The sequence below is a fragment of the Pleurodeles waltl genome, chromosome 3_2, assembly GCF_031143425.1.
Source record: "Pleurodeles waltl isolate 20211129_DDA chromosome 3_2, aPleWal1.hap1.20221129, whole genome shotgun sequence".
In the NCBI taxonomy this organism is placed as follows: Eukaryota; Metazoa; Chordata; class Amphibia; order Caudata; family Salamandridae; genus Pleurodeles; species Pleurodeles waltl.
The window spans coordinates 1,302,544-1,319,513 of record NC_090441.1 but is presented as its reverse complement, the minus strand read 5'-3'; the positions used below and the strand labels follow the sequence as shown (position 1 = coordinate 1,319,513).

The 16,970-nt window shown below is 41.8% G+C and overlaps 1 long non-coding RNA gene across 1 annotated transcript in view; it reads left to right on the top strand.

Moving 5' to 3' along the window:
• Positions 1–16,970, top strand: part of LOC138286736 (uncharacterized) — a 230,882-nt gene that overhangs the window by 4,116 nt on the left and 209,796 nt on the right. The window contains exon 2 of the long non-coding RNA XR_011202038.1: positions 5,815–6,077. This is a non-coding gene — a long non-coding RNA (uncharacterized lncRNA). The remainder of the gene's footprint in view (positions 1–5,814; positions 6,078–16,970) is intronic.

Here is a 16,970-nt window from a genome sequence, read left to right as displayed (position 1 = left end):
TATTGGTGAAGGTAAGGAAAAGGAGGTGGATGGATTGTGTAAAGAATTTCCGGAAGTGTTCAAAAGAAGTTTAGGTTGTCTGAAGGGCTATGTTCACAAGATTAAATTGAAAGAAGATTCTAGCCATGTTGTATGTAAGGTGAGAAATGTCCCATATGAGGTTAGAGAGGCTGTAGCTAAAGAACTAATGAAACTAGAAAAAAACTGTGTTATTGAGAAAGTTGAGGGGACTGAACGGTTGTCTCCAGTGGTAATAGCTAAGAAACAAAATGGAGTTATTTGTTTCTGTGTAGATCTCAGAAATTTGTATAAGGCAGATATACATTTTTTTCTGAAAGAAGGCAGCGGTCTATAACTTCATGCACCTAACCACTATCACCTCTTATGTATTGCAAATTCAGTTTAGGAAACAGTGTGCACATGTTTAAACACCTGCTGCCTAGGTGCAGCCCAATGAGGGAAAATGTACAAATCAATTATTGACAGTGCACCACCCTCAACAAAATTCATAGATTCCATTATAAGTACATTTTTTATCTTCTCTTTATTCTTCTTATTTTTCTTTATAATAGCCCAGACATCACAGAAAAACACAGCCACAGCCAACACGTTTCGTCCACAAACGGACTTCATCAGGGCTGTAATACAAGACATATAAATTACTACAACCATACATACAAATATATATAAAATGTCATAGATATGTAAATAAAATATTTAACACAAGACGTTTGTGTGTATATATATATATATATATATATATATATATATATACATATATATATATATATATATATGTAAATTAATCACTAATAAAAATGACTTGGGACAAAACCAAGGGCCAAAAAAACACACACACACATATTTATACAAATAGGCAATAGGAGGAAAAAAGAAATTATAAATGAAGAAAGAAAGGACAAGAGAATGACAAAGAAAAGCACCAACAACCCAAATATACCTATATTTACAGACAATGTGTGCAAAACTCATCTTGATTTAAAACCATACAGTAGAAAAAGACAATACAACTTAATTTATAAAAAAATACCAATCATCCACACCCAATGGCGCAGGACTAAACATATAATGAATTAAATAAAAATGTGTGCATGAAGGTAATTCTATCCTAGATGCAAGAGAAAATAATACCTCAGACGTACCCTTGAGTTCAATGTGAGGTAAGCATACATATTCATGATGCGAACCGAGCATCCAGTGTATTGCACATCACCATCTAGTTAAATAAGTTAATATACCATGTCCTAACGAACAACTTATTTAATCGAACTAATGATTTTAACAAAACCTAAATACCCCCAATAGGCAGCCGATACCGAAAATGCAACTAAACAACTCACGTCAAACACCTGCTGCCTAGGTGAAGCCCAATGAGGGAAAATGTACAAATCAATTATTGACAGTGCACCACCCTCAACAAAATTCATAGAGTCCAATATAAGTCCATTTTATATCTTCTCTTTATTCTTCTTATTTTTCTTTATAATAGTTGATAGTGTCCTTAACAGCGGTGAAGTCAATGTATTGAGTAAAGGTTTGGGCTTTCGTCCAACACAGATGACCTATTGGGACCTTTGGACCACTGTGGATTGAAGAAATTTATCATTGTACTAGTAGACATTGTAGGAAGTTGGCTCTGCATATACTATCTCAAAGTAAGAGATAGTGTACATAGAGTCCAAGGGTTCCCCTTAGAGGTAAGATAGTGGCAAAATTAGATAATTCTAATGCTCTATTTTGTGGTAGTGTGGTCGAGCAGTAGGCTTATCAGAGGGTAGTGTTAAGCATTTGTTGTACACACACAGGCAATAAATTAGGAACACACACTCAAAGACTTAACTCCAGGCCAATAGTTTTTATATAGAAAAATATATTTTCTTAATTTATTTTAAGTTCAGGATTTGAAGTAAATGCACAAAATGCAAGGTACTCCACACAGGTAAGCTAGGAACTTTGAATTAGAGCAATAGCATACACAGTTTTAGTAAAAATGGCAATAAGCTATTTTAAAAGTGGGCACAGTGCAAAAATCAACAGTTCCTGGGGGAGGTAAGTAATGGTTAGTTTGTCAGATAAGTAAGAACCTTACAAGTCTAAGTTTCTGGGCATAGGCAGCCCACAGCTTGGGGTTCAAGGCAACTCCAAAGTTACCACACCAGCAGCTCAGGGCCGGTCAGGTGCAGAGGTCAAAAAGGTGCCCAAAACACATAGGCACCTATGAAGAACAGGGGTGCTCCGGTTCCAGTCTGCCAGCAGGTAAGTACCCGCGTCAGACCAGGGGGTTTTGTAGAGCAATGGGGGGGACACATATAGGCACACAAAACAGACCCTCAGCGGCACAGGGGCGGCACAGGGGCAGCCGGGTGCAGTGTGCAAAGCAGGCGTCGGGTTTTGTATTAGAATCAGTGGAGGGACACGGGGGTCACTCTAGCGGTGCAGGCAGGGCACAGGGGGAATTCTCGGGCCAGCCACCGACTGGGCTAGGCAGAGGGTCGCCTGGTGGTCACTCCTGCACTGAGGTTCGGTTCCTTCTGGTCCTGGGGGCTGCGGGTGGAGTGCTTGGTCCAGGCGTCGGGTTCCTTGTTACAGGCAGTCGTGGTCAGGGGGAGCCTCTGGATTCTCTCTGCATGCGTCACTGTAGGGATTCAGGGGGGTCGTCTCGAGTTACTCATGAGGTCGCAGTCGCCTGGGAGTCCTCCCTGTGGTGTTGGTTCTCTGGAGTTCGAGCTGGGGGTGTCAGGTGCAGAGGGTAAAGTCTCACGCTTCCGGCGGGAAGTGTGAGGTCTTTAAAAGTTGCAAGAAAGTTGCAAAGTTGTTGCTGTTGTTGAGCAGAGCAGCTGCTCACGGGAGTTTCTTGTTCCTTTGGTTCAGGGCAGTCCTCTGAGGCTTCAGAGGTCGCTGGTCCCTGTCGGATGCGTCGCTGTTGGAGTTTTCTTCGAGTCAGGAGACAGGCTGTTAGGGCTGGGGCCAAGGCAGTTGTCGTCTCCGTCATCTCTGCAGGGCTTTCACGTCAGCAGTCCTTCTTTTTGTTTCAGGTTGCAGGAATCTGATTTCCTGGGTTCTGGGGTGCCAAATACTAAATTTAGGGGTGTGTTTAGGTCTGGGAGGCAGTAGCCAATGGCTACTGTCCTGGAGGGTGGCTACACTCTCTTTGTGCCTCCTCCCTGAGGGGAGGGGGCACATCCCTAATCCTATTGGGGGAATGCTGTAATCTCGAGATGGAGGATTTCTAAAGGCAGGGGTCACCTCAACTCAGGACACCTTAGGGGCTGTTTTTCTCATTATCTCCTCCAGCCTTGCCACCAAAAGTGGGGGCAGTGGCCGGAGGGGCGGGCATCCCCACTAGCTGGGATGCCCTGGGGTGCTGTAACAAACGCCAGGTGTTCCAGTCCCTGCAGGGGGAAGTGAGAAGCACCTCCACCCAGTACAGGCTTTGTTCCTGGCCACAGGGTGACAAAGGCACTCTCCCCATGTGGCCAGCAACTCGTCTGGTTGTGGCAGGCTGGCATAAACTGGTCAGCCTAGCACTAGGAGTCGGACGGGTGTTTAGGGGCATCTCTAAGATGCCCTCTGGGTGTATTTTACAATAAATTCCACACTAGCATCAGTGTGCATTTATTATGCTGAGAAGTTTGATACCAAACCTCCATGATTTCAGTGTAGCCATTATGGAACTATGGAGATCGTGTTTGACAAACTCCCAGACCCTATACTCTTTATGGCTACCCTGCACTTACAATGTCTAAGGTTTTGCTTAGACACTGTAGGGGCATGGTGCCCATGCATATATGCCCTCACCTGTGGTATAGTGCACCCTGCCTTAGTGCTGTAAGGCCTGCTAGAGGGCTGACTTACCTATGCCACAGGCAGTGTGAGGTTGTCATGGCACTCTGAGGGGAGTGCCATGTCGAATTAGTCATTTTCTCCACACCAGCACACACAAGCTGTGAGGCAGTGTGCATGTGCTGAGTGAGGGGTCTCAAGGGTGGCATAAGACATGCTGCAGCCCTTAGAGACCTTCCCTGGCATCAGGGCCCTTGGTACCGGGGTACCATTTACAAGGGACTTATCTGGGTGCCAGGGCTGTGCCAATTGTGGAAGCAAAGGTACAGTTTAGGGAAAGGACACTGGTGCTGGGGCCTGGTTAGCAGGGTCCTAGAACACTTTCAATCATAACTGGTATCAGCAAAAGGCAAAAAGTCAGGGGGTAACCATGCCAAGGAGTCATTTCCTTACAGCCGTGTACTTCATGTGGCTGGAAATAAAAGTAGTAAATAAGGTGACGACTAAAAAAGGTATTGAATCATTAACACAATTATTTACCAGAGAAAGTTTGCCTCAATACTAATGGATAATAGGGTTTCAATGTATTTCTATAGAGATGAAACAGTTCCTAAAGAATAGGGGAATTACTGATAATTAAATCTTCATTACATCATCCAGAGACTAATGGAGTTGTGCAAAGGATGATACGAACATTAAAGGAGGCAATACAATTGGCGAACATTTCTGGTAAAGATTGGCTGATGGAACTACATAAATGGGTGGAGGTGTATAGAGTGACCCAACATGCAACCACTGGCAGAACTCCTTTTGAATTATTCAGGAGGAGGAAAGCCAACTCCTTTTTGTCACCTGCATGGATTAAGCGGTGTGACAAACCTCAAATCAAGTTAGATGAGGAGGACTGGAAAGAGAGAGTAAAATGCAAAGTTATGGAAAGGAAAATATATGTGGATAAAAGAAAATCAGCAAAAAGGGTGAAGGTCAAAGTGGGAGATACAGTGAGGGTGAAAGCTCCAGTCACTCACAAGGTGAATTCGAAATTTAGTAATCCCATGAGAGTGGTGAAGTTGTTCACCAATGCAGTAAAGACAGAGGACGAAAGAGTGACTAAAACTGTGTTGTGAGGAGAAATTAGAGAAGATTAAAGAAAAGAGGAGGTTAATCGCCGGATGCTAGTTCAACAGAAGGAAGAAGTAAAGAATATGGAATTTAGCAAAGTAAAAGAAACATGTGATGATGTGGACAGCAGAGTGATAAAGAGGGAGACTAATTTGCTTGTTGCCAAAAGAGTAAATAAATTCCCCAAGAAATGTAATGATTATGTAATGTAAATAGGTATATTGTTAGAGAATTGTTTTTTAAGTCAAAGCCTTTAGTCCTTTAGTTTTGTGTTACGTAAAGAGGGAGATGTGTGGTATTCTAGGTTGCTTGAAGGAATATGGAATGTGGAGTTAGAAGAATTCTCGTGGTGTTTGTGTATGAGAATGGATTGTTGTAAGGGCAGTTGAAACGAAGGAGCTGCCAGGGAAGGAGGTGTTTCTGCGGAAAGAGCCTGTTTGAAGAAATAAACCTGTTTACTGCAACCCTTCCTTGCCTTCTCGTGTAGGATTAATAGAACCTACCACATTTTGCGACGCAGGAAAAGCCTTTGAATCTCGTGTTCTAACACAGCTCTGTCTTCCTTATATTCAGTGGATTTATCATTTCAAAATTAATTATTTCTACATTTGTGTTCATTTTGGTCCTCATGACATTGATCGCAGCAAAACAACATATGGACCTATGACCATCGTACGTGTGAGTACATTGGCTTACTTTCATCTATATTTTACCTCACACTTTGCTCCTTTGCTTGAAGCTGTGCCACCACTGGAGTAAGGTGTGCTTACTTTCATGGTTCACAGTATTTTACGTTTTATTGTCAAGGTCTGTGAACACCTTCTGCTACTTCGCGTCAGTGTAACACCACATGTTTTCCATGGCTTTTTCAATCTTGTCTACTTTCAGATCAGCTGTTTTGTGAAATGTTTGGCACACCTCAAGCCCCTCACTGTGGCTCTTTGTTGCATGCAGAATGGCGAGGGACGTGGGACACCTCTACGTGCATCCCGCCATTTTTAAAATGAGGATTATGGCGAATAGTGATTTGCACACCAGCTGATTACATCATGGCATGGCGGCGAACATCTCCGTGTGCCTACTACCATCTTTTAAAGAGCCTCACGGTGAACGGTGATTCTCACACCAGCTTTCTTCTTCAAGTCATGACGGTAAAGGTCTTCATGCGTATACCGCCACCTTTTAAAGAACGTCACGGTGATTCGCACACTAGGTGATTTTAAGTATCTGTGATTCACACACTAATTATATACGTGTGCGGGTTACTTTTACGGTGATTCGCACACATTATTTAAGTGTGAGTGATTTACATTCCAAATTAATATTTTAGCGGGTTGCTCACTGTGATTCGCACACCTGATTTACTCTACAGTTTAAGGAATGTACTTACACTTTGGTTGATTCTTAGTTTATTAGAATGTTGACTTAAAAGCTTTGAACAGCTTCCAGTTAAGTCTATTGAATTATACATATTTTACATTTAAGTAATAGTTATTGACATTTTCTCTTATTTATTTTTTTACTTTTACTTTTTTACTTAATATTGTGTAAGTTCATTCTTTTAGTGTGGTGATATTATCAATTTCTGAAAATGCAAAATGTGTTGCTACCTCTGTATCTTCTGTCTTCCCCAGGAGAACCTGTTATAAGATGGTTAAATTGGAAACATTTATTTTTGTGGTATATAAGGGCTTGTGGTACTAGTATTAATGCTGAAAGAAGATCCTTACTACTACAACATTATTTGGGAGCAGAAGGTCAGCAAGTGTATGATAATTTGCAAGACTTACCTGAAGGAGAATGCAAAGGGTTGAATGAGTTTGAAATTTGTGTGAAGAAATTGGATTCCCATTATTTACCTAAAGTGTCCTCCATCCTTGAGCGTTTTCATTTTGGCAGACGTATGCAAGACAAAGGGAAAATGTTAGAGGAGTACATTACTGCACTGAGAAAGTTGGTGTCCTCTTGGAAATTTGGACTCTCTCTAGTTGAACTTCTGCGTGATCAATTTATGTTGGGTGCAATAATGACAAAGTTAGGGAGGTGTTGCGGACACGGGATGATCCCTCTCTTGGTGAAATGGTTAATCTAGCCAAGAGATTGGAACATAGCTTGGTGTGTGAAGAGGAGATTAAAAAACAGGTAAGGGTACAGAAATGGTTTCAGTAATTGGTAAAAAGGAAACAAGTGATAGAAAGATGAAATGGTTTGAGCAAGGTAAAAACAAACAATTTAAAGGAAGATGTTTTAGATGTGGAGCTGTCGAGCACATGGCAAATGATAAGAGATGTCCCACTTGGAAAGTAGCATGTAAAAATGCCTAAAGAAGGAACGCATGAGCAAATGCTGCAGAAGTAATAATGGACAAAGTAATGTGAATGAATAGCAGGAAAATGTGAAGAGATTGATGAATGTGAAGAGGGAGAAAATTAATTTCCAGTTTAGTAACAAAGGTGAAGAAGGACCTCATGATGTCGTGAATGTGGAGGGACAAAAGTTTAGGATGCTACTTGATTTGGCTGCAAAATTTACCATAATTCCTAAAGATGTGTTTCTAAATGGAATAAATTGTAAAGTACAAATGTTTAAACCTGACATAAGGCCTACTGGGTATGGTGGTTAGCCGATAAAATTGATGGCGTGTTTTCAAGGTGTACTAGAGTATTGAGGGAGAATTGCAGTAGGAAAAATATACGTGGCCGCTAAAGGTGATGTAGTTATAAGCTAGTTTAGTCAATGGAATTTAGGTGTGATACTGGATCCCAATGCTGATCCTCCCATTCGGGTAAAAGAAGATTTTGAAGTAAGGACAGTGGAAATGACAAAACCTGAAAGAAGTAACAATGAAAAGTGTTGAAGGAATTAAAGCAAAGAGTGATGTGTTCATGACTGAAGGTAAGGAAATGGAGGTGAATGGATTGTGTAAAGAATTTCTGGAAGTATTTGAAAGAAGTTTAGGATGTCTGAAGGGCTATGTTCACAACAATAAATTGAAAGAAGATTCTAGCCATGTTGTATGTAAGGTGAGAAATGTCCCATATGAGATTAGAGAGGCTGTAGTTAAAGAACTAATGAAACTAGAAGAAAATTGTGTTATTGAGAAAGTTGAGGGGACTGAATGGTTGTCTCCAGTGGTAATAGCTAGGAAACAAAATAGAGATATTTGTTTATGTGTAGATCTCAGAAATTTTAATAAGGCAGATATAGTTGATAGACTTCCAATTTCAAGTGTGCATGACTTAGTTAGCAAGTTAGGGTATGCTAAATGTTTTTCTACTTTGGATCTTGTTTCGGCATACTATCAGATTAAATCGCACGAGGATTCCATAGATCTAACAGGTTTTGTTACATTTAATGGTACTTTTAGTTTTAAGAGAATGCCTTTTGGCATTGTATCAGCGGCCTCAGTTTTTCAAAGGGCCATGGAGAGTGCATTGTCAGGACTCGCCAGAGTCAAAGTCTATCTAGATAACATTTTGATTTTTGGGAACAACCGTGAAGAACATGATGTAAAATTGTGTGCAGTGTTTAGAAAATTGTATATAATGGGCTTGACGATGTAAGTGGAAAATGTAAATTTCATGAAAATCAATTGGATTTTCTTGGTCATACATTGACGAGAATGGTTTGAAACCAAAGATTGAATTGGTGCAAAGTATAATGAGGATGCCAGCACCACAAACCAAGCAAGAATTGGCTTAATTTTTTGGTTTAGTGGAATTCTATAGCAAATTTGTGCATGATTTTGCTGTAAAAACACAGGCTTTGTGAGATACTAAAAAAAAATGTGATGTTTGAGTGGAGCACGGATTGTGAAGAGGAATTCTAGAGGTTAAAAAAGGAATTGGAGAAGGTGCAGTGTTTGAAAAGTTACTGTCCTAATTGTGAGAACATCATTTGTAAAGACGCTACTTGTAAAGGATGAGGTGCATCATTCATCCAAAGTTATGAGGAAGTGGAAAGAGCTATTATGTTTGTGTCTTGGTCAATGAAATTAAAAGAAAGTGCATATTCTGTAATAGAGTGGGAAGCTATTGCCATATTTAGGGCTGTGAGGAAATGTAAATGTTTTTTGTGGGGAAAACATTCATAATAAGGACAAATCATAAACTGCTGAGGGAAGTCTTCTTAAACAATATCAATTGACAGTGTCTCAGGAAGAATAGCAAAATGTGTAGTAGCACTATAGAAATATGAGTTTACGATAGAATATGTTCCAGGAAAAAGTAATGTAGTCTCAGATTGTTTGTCTATGATGGTGGATGTAATGGTGGAAAAAGATGTTGGAGTATATAGAAGATGAGAAAGTTTGTCCTGTTTATGATGGAATAGTGAGCAAAGAGGGTTGGAAGGAGGAATTGAAGCAGGATAGAAAGCTGAAAGAAGTGATGGATAAATTGGAGAAAGTTTGGGGAGAAAAGAAACAGTTAGAGCAGAAATCAAACCTTATTGGAATGTGAGAGAGGAGTTGTCATATTACGATGGAATTGTGTACATGGGGTACAAGGATGATTCCTCCTGAAAATCTTAAGCAACGGTTGATGAGTGTGGCACATGAGGGGCATCAAGGGATAACAAGATCCGAGGAACGCTTGTGAGCAGACTTCTGGTTGCCAGCTATGGACAAGGAAACAGAAAAGGTTGTGAGAGATTGTATTGAATGTAACATTAGTGATAAAGTGTGTAAAACAAGAGCGCAGCCCATGGTTGTGAGAGAATTATCCAAAGAGGCGTGGTCCGAGGTGTCGTTAGACCTATTGATACCTTTGGATCACTGTGGATTGAAGAAATTTATCATTGTACTAGTAGACGTGTACTCCATGTGGCTGAAAATAAAAGTAGCAAATGAGGTGACGACTAAAAATGTAATTGAATCATTAACACAATTATTTACCAGAGAAAGTTTGCCTCAATACTAATGGATAATGGGGTGCAATTTATTTCTATAGAGATGAAACAGTTCCTAAAGAACAGGGGAATTGCTGATAAAAAAAATCTTAATTACATCATCCAGAGACTAATGGAGTTGTGGAAAGGATGATACGAACATTAAAGGAGGCAATACAATTGGCGAAAAGTTCTGGTAAAGATTGGCTGATGGAACTACATAAATTGGTGGAGGTGTATCGAGTGACCCAACATGCAACCACTGGCAGAACTCCTCTTGAATTATTCAGGAGAAGGAAGGCCTACTCTTTTGTGTCACCTGCAGGATTAAGCTGTGTGACAAACCTCAAGTCAAGTTAGATGAGGAGGACTGGAAAGAGAGAGTAAAATGCAAAGTTATGGAAAGGAAAACATATGTGGATGAAAGAAAATCTGCAAAAAGGGTGAAGGTCAAGGTGGGAAATACGGTGAGGGTGAAAGCTCCAGTCACTCACAAGGTGAATTCAAAAGTTAGTAATCCCATGAGAGTGGTGAAGTTGTTTACCAGTGCAGGAAAGACAGAGGACAGAAGCATACGGTATCTTAAAAGAGTGACTAAAACTGTGCTGAGAGGAGAAATTAGAGAAGATTAAAGAAAAGAGGAGGTTAATCGCCGAATGCTAGTTCAACAGAAGGAAGAAGTAAAGAATATGGAATTTAGCAAAGTAAAAGAATCATGCGATGATGTGGTCAGCAGAGTGACAAAGAGGGAGACTGTCAGGGAGACCAGAACCTCGGGGTCTGCGCACATTCCCAACATGTCCACCACAAGACAGCTCCAAACTCTGATAGAAATATCACAGAGCCTAAGAGAGTCCAAGTGGGGAAAAGGGGATTAGGTAGGGAACAGCTGCGAAGGAGACCTGTAGGAAGCAAAAGGTTAAACAACACAATATCAGAATATAATCACATTGACTTTCACTAGGCTATGGTTCAAAGCATTGTTTTACTGTAACCATGGATAATCTAAGAAGTGACTTTAACTAGACCTCAAGAATTCTGGGTACCTGGAACAAATCAAGAATGATTAATGCAATGTTTCATATGAGCTTTTCATAAAATGTCACATAATGTCTAGACATACAAGAACCTTCTAGAATACTGTTTTAGAACAAACACTGCATTTTTAACATGAGGACAAAACAATCTGAAACATTCCCTGGAAAAACAATTGGAATTGTACTAGGTACTTAATATGCACAAAGACCGTCACATTTTGAATTTATCATCTTCACAGGAAATCCACAGGCTCAGGATAAAAGTGTGTACTTCAACAAACATTACACATCAAAGTTTTTACTTGTCATGAAATGATCGCGCACACTGTTGCCGATCTGAACACCAAGTTTTACATGCAGGAAAAGAATCGCGCACACTGCAGATTCTAACAAGAATATGTAAATGCTATGAAATGATCGCGCACACTGTTGCCGATCTGAACACCAAGTTTTACATGCGGGAAATGAATCGCGCACACTGTCGATTCTAACAAGAATATGTAAATGCCATGAAATGATCACGCAAGCCTTTGCCGATCTGAACACCAAGTTTTACATGCGGGAAATGAATCGCGCACACTGCCGATTCTAATAAGAATATGTAAATGCCATGAAATGATCGCGCAAGCCTTTGCCAATCTGAACACCAAGTTTTACATGCGGGAAATGAATCGCGCACACTGCCGATTCTAACAAGAATATGTAAATGCCATGAAATGATCGCGCAAGCCTTTGCCGATCTGAACACTAAGTTTTACATGCGGTAAATGAATCGCGCAAACTGCCGATTCTAACAATAATATGTAAATGCCATGAAATGATCGCGCACACTGTTGCCGATCTGAACACCAAGTTTTACATGCAGGAAAAGAATCGCGCACACTGCTGATTCTAACAAGAATATGTAAATGACATGAAAAGATCGCGCACACTGTTGCCGATCTGAACACCAAGTTTGACATTCAGGAAAAGAGAAAAGAATTGCGCACACTGTTGCCGATCTGAACACCAAGTTTTACATGCAGGAAAAGAATCGCGCACACTGCCGATTCTAACAAGAATATGCAAATGCCATGAAATGATCGTGCAAGCCTTTGCCGATCTGAACACCAAGATTTACTTACGGTAAATGAATCACGCTCACTGGTGATTCTAACAAGAATATGCAAATGCCATGAAATGATCGCACAAGCCTTTGCCGATCTGAACAACAAGATTTACATCAGAGTAATGATTTGCGTATTCTGAAAGTTTCAGGAGTAGGCCCAAAAACTCAAGAGACTTTTAGAACGGGGTCAGGGGCCCAGCCTGACCTCCGTCTTACCACCCTGCTCAAGGATCACCAAGATAATGCGGGGCAGGCCTGGAACGGCAAGGTAGGCCTCCGGAACAGGAGCTCAGAAAATTGCTGCTGCACTGCACCGGGACCTCTGAATAGTGACCACGTGGAGCTGGGCTGGCTCCCTTATATAGAGTCTGGCCCAGCCCACAAACCACACCCAGTCATGCTGCAGAGAAAGCTTCTAGAAGGTCCTAGAAAGGGACCACACCCTAACACACTCAGTCAGTCTGCAGCAATACCTTACAAATGAACAGTTATTGCAAACATCATTAATGGTGTTTTTCAAGGTTAAAGTCTGCAATGCAAAAGGTTAGCATACTGCATACGAACACAATGCATGAATTATACTCTTGCATAAAAGCTGGGTTTTTGCATTTTTGTCGCCCGTAGAGCGCACACTGTCCTGATGTTGACAGTACTGCCCTCTCCCAAACGCGCTCTAGGGCCTGGTTTGTCTGGGTTAAGACGATGAAAACGTCTCACTAGTCGTGGAGCATGGACATCAGATGCGGAGACCCATGAGTTACTTTCAGGACCGTAACCTTTCCAAGAAATCAGATACCACAGGTTACGACCTCTAAGTTTGGAATCCAACACCTGTTTAACTTCGTATTCCACTTCCCCCTGTACTAGAACTGGAGCTGGTTGGGAGCGTACCTTCTGGACTGCTTTTTTCAGGAGGGAAGTATGGAACACCGGATGAATACGCAGTGACCGGGGCAACTGCAGTTTATAGGTCACTGGATTCATTTGCTGGAGGACAGTGTAAGGACCTATGAATTTGGGATTAAACATGTGCTTTTTCATGAAGTCTATATGTCTTGTAGAAAGCCATACTTTATCACCTGGTTGATACTGAGGTCCTTCACAATGTTTCTTGTCGTAATACTTTCTGTATTTTTGTTTAGCTTTTTCTAAATGTTGTTGAATCAGTTTCTGGATTTGGTGGAGGTGTTGAATCGTTTCCGACACAACTGGTGTAAGAGAACTTTCTTGAGGAATCGTGATGGGCAAAGTGTAAGGATGATAGCCAAACAATCCAAAAAAGGGTGTGACACCATTGGAGGTGTGAAATTAGTTATTGTAGGCTAGCTCAACTAACCAAAGCATTGATGTCCAGGATTGAAGTGCTTTCTCAGCGTAAGCACGCAGATATTGCTTCAATGTCTGATTCAGTCTCTCAGTTTGGCCATCTGTTTGAGGATGGTGGCTAGTAGATAGTGTGGATGTGACTTGAAGCGTTTTGCACCACGTTTTCCAGAAGTTGGAGGCAAATTGCGATCCTCAATCGGAGAGAATCATTTTTGGCAGCCCGTGATAACAGACCACTCTATTCAGTAGGATGGTTGCCAGTTCACTGGAGGTGGGCAATTTCTTACAGGCAATGAAATGTCCATATTTCGTGAGACTATCTACCACCACAAGGATTACTGAGTGCTGTTGAGCCACTGGTAGTCCTGTAATGAAGTCTAAAGAGATGTGTTCCCAAGGTCGACGTGGAGTTGGGAGCGGATGCAACAAACCTTTCGGTTTTGAATGACTTGTCTTAATGCTTGCACAGACTTCGCAGTTATTTACCATTGTTTTGACGTCTTTTGTCAGAGTAGGCCACCAAAAGTAGCGTTGGAGTAATTCAAGAGTTTTAGGAGTACCTGGGTGACCTGCCGTAGGTATAACATGCAACCAATGAAATGCTAACTTGCGAAGCTTGGTAGTGGGCACAAACAAACGAGCGTCATGGAAAGGTAGTCCTTGCTTGATTGATCTTTTGGGATCTGCTTGAGCCCATGCCTGCCATTTCTCAATGGTGAAGGAATTAGGGATGTCTTCAAAAAGTCTTCGGTTTTTATGATGCATAGGACTTTGTCTGGAGCAATGATAGCTCTGAAAGGTTGGATTGTAGGCAACGTGGTAGACTCTTGGCGGGACAAGGCGTCTGCTTTGCGATTGTCTTTACCAGGACGAAAAGTTACCACAAAATCGAATTCAGCAAAAAACAGCATCCAGCGTAATTGCCGAGGAGTCAAAAGTCTAGCTGAACTCATGAACTGGACATTGCGATGATCAGTATATACTGTGATAGTGTACTTGGCACCCAACAAATGATGTCTCCACTCTTTAAAGGCATCACGGATCGCCAGAAGCTCTTTTTCAGCAATGACATAGTTCTGTTCGGCTTCATTCAGCTTTCGAGACATGTAGGCTACAGGATGAAGTAGGCCTGTGTCTTTACTTCGTTGTAACAAGACTGCACCAATTGCCACATCTGAGGCCTCGGCTTCAACTATGAATGGACGATCCACATCAGGGTGAGTCAAGACTGGGGCAGTGGAAAAAGCTTCTTTCAAAGTTGAAAAGGCTTGGTCAGCTTCTGGAGACCGTACAAATTTTTCTTTCTTTCTCAATAACTTGGTGATTGGCGCCACTGTTTGAGAGAAATGGTTTATAAACCTGCGATAAAAGTTGGCAAACCCCAGGAAACATTGTACATCTTGAACAGTCTTTGGAGTGGGCCAATCAGATACAGCTTGTACTTTCTTTTCTGCCATGACCATACCTTGAGGGGTAAGGATAACCCCTAAATACTCAACTGTGGTAACATGAAACTCACACTTGGTTAGTTTGCAATATAAATGATGCTTTCGGAGAGCTGTGAGAATTTTCTTGACATGTTGTACATGTTCGGTTTCATTGTCAGAGTAGATCAAAATGTCATTGATATAGACTATTGCAAATATGTCGAGATACTCTCTAAGAACGTCATTCAAGAAAAATTTAAATGCTGCTGGAGCATTGCACAGGCCAAAAGGCTTGACAGTGTATTCAAAGAGACCATATCTTGTCTTGAACGCAGTTTTCCATTCGTTGCCTTCTCTCATTCGGACTAAATGGTAAGCACCTCGTAGATCGAGCTTAGTGTAAATTTTTGCTTTTTTTACTTGATCCAACAAGACAGGAATCAGGGGTAAGGGGTATTTATTCTTGATTGTGACCTTGTTCAAACCCCTATAGTCAATACAGGTTCGAAGGTTCCCATTGGCCTTAGGGACAAAAAACAAAGGAGAGGCTGCAGGAGACTTGGAAGGGGAGATGAAGCCATTCTTTAAGAATTTATCTAGGTACTTTCGTAAGTGTTGATTTTCATGTACTGACAAGGTGTATACACAACAGCTAGGGAGTATCACACCTGGAGTTAGATCAATTTGGCAGTCATAAGGTCTATGAGGAGGCAAGGTTGCTGCTTCTTTTTCATCGAATACATCTTCATAGGATGAATACTGCCCGGGCAACTTCACTTCTTTCTCCTCTGCAGTGGCTATGTAAGAGTTGTAATTTTTGGCGACTTGAGATGTCTGGAGGCATTTTTTATTACATAGGGCGGAAGAGAACATGACTTTCCGTTCTGCCCAGTTAATCTCAGGATTGTGATGAGTTAACCATGGTAAGCCAAGGATAATTCCATGCTGAGGTGCATGGATCACGTCAAAGATGAGCTTCTCTTCATGTTTGGTTCTTTGATTTCCCCCTTCACAGATCACCGACAAGGGGACAGTCTGAAGAGTTACTGGGCCTCCAGTCAAGAGTTTTCCATCTACTGCTTGTATGATCTCTGGAGTCTTCTTCTCAGTGCATGGGATTCCCCCATGTGCGAACCAATTGGGCATCAACAAAGTTCCCGGTAGCCCCAGAATCTACGAGGGTCTTCTTGAAATAGTTATTTTTCTTTACTTGAACTTTTATGCCCAGCTTGAGATGTCTAGACTGTGAAGGGTACACGGTAACACCCAAGAGCAACCCTTCTTTACATCGTGGGTGATTTAGTTTTCCGTCTCGACTTGTGCATTTGCTGCAAGTTTCTGGACAGGACCTCGTTTGCTTTTTGGTTTGATTGGACAATCTTTGGCGAAATGACCCTTGCGCCCGCAATAAAGACATTGTCGATTTTTTTCTACGTAGGTCCTTTTCGCCTTTGGTCAAAGGTCTCCTGATTGTTCCGATTTCCATAGGTTCTGGAGTTCTCTCTTTCTGGGTTCTTGATTCTCTATGATCATGAACACACCAGGAATATTTCTCAGTCTTTTTGCGTGTTCCCCTTCGTTCTGCTAGACGATGATCCAGTCTCAAAACAAGGTTTATTAGATCTCGACAATCTGTAGGCTGTGGGTCTATCTGAGCAAGAATCTTCTTCAACTCGTCCTTGAGTCCTGGTTGTTGAGGTAGGTTACTGTGACCATGTTGTCGGAACGAACCACCAAGTGGTGACCCATGAGAGCATGACGAAACCGCATACAGGCCCGTAACACAGCCATGAGCTCTCTCCAATTGAAGGAATGCCTCCCCTCCCGAGGAGACCAGCGGGCCTGAAGAGACTTGTCATCCAGGATTGCCCCCCCACACCAAAGAACAGGCATCTGTAGTCAACACCATTAGAGGAGCGGGCTGCAAAGGAACCCCTCTCTCCAAATTGGAGCCCAATGTCCACCAATTCAGATCCTTGTGAACCCTCAAGGAGACAGGTACTTCCTGGTCGTACTGTTGCAACTGAGGATCCCAACACAAGAGCAGATGAATCCACAAAGGACAGAGATGAATCCGAGCCCAAGGAACAGTAAACACTGTTGCTGCCATGAGACCCAACAACCAAAGCCACAGTCGCACCGGGGCAGACTCCAGCGACGGGAACTCCAGAGCCAGAGACTGCAAGATATGTATTCTGGCTTCTGGAAGAAACACTTGGTTGAGATCCGTGCGGAAGCGTGCCCCAATAAATGTCAGAT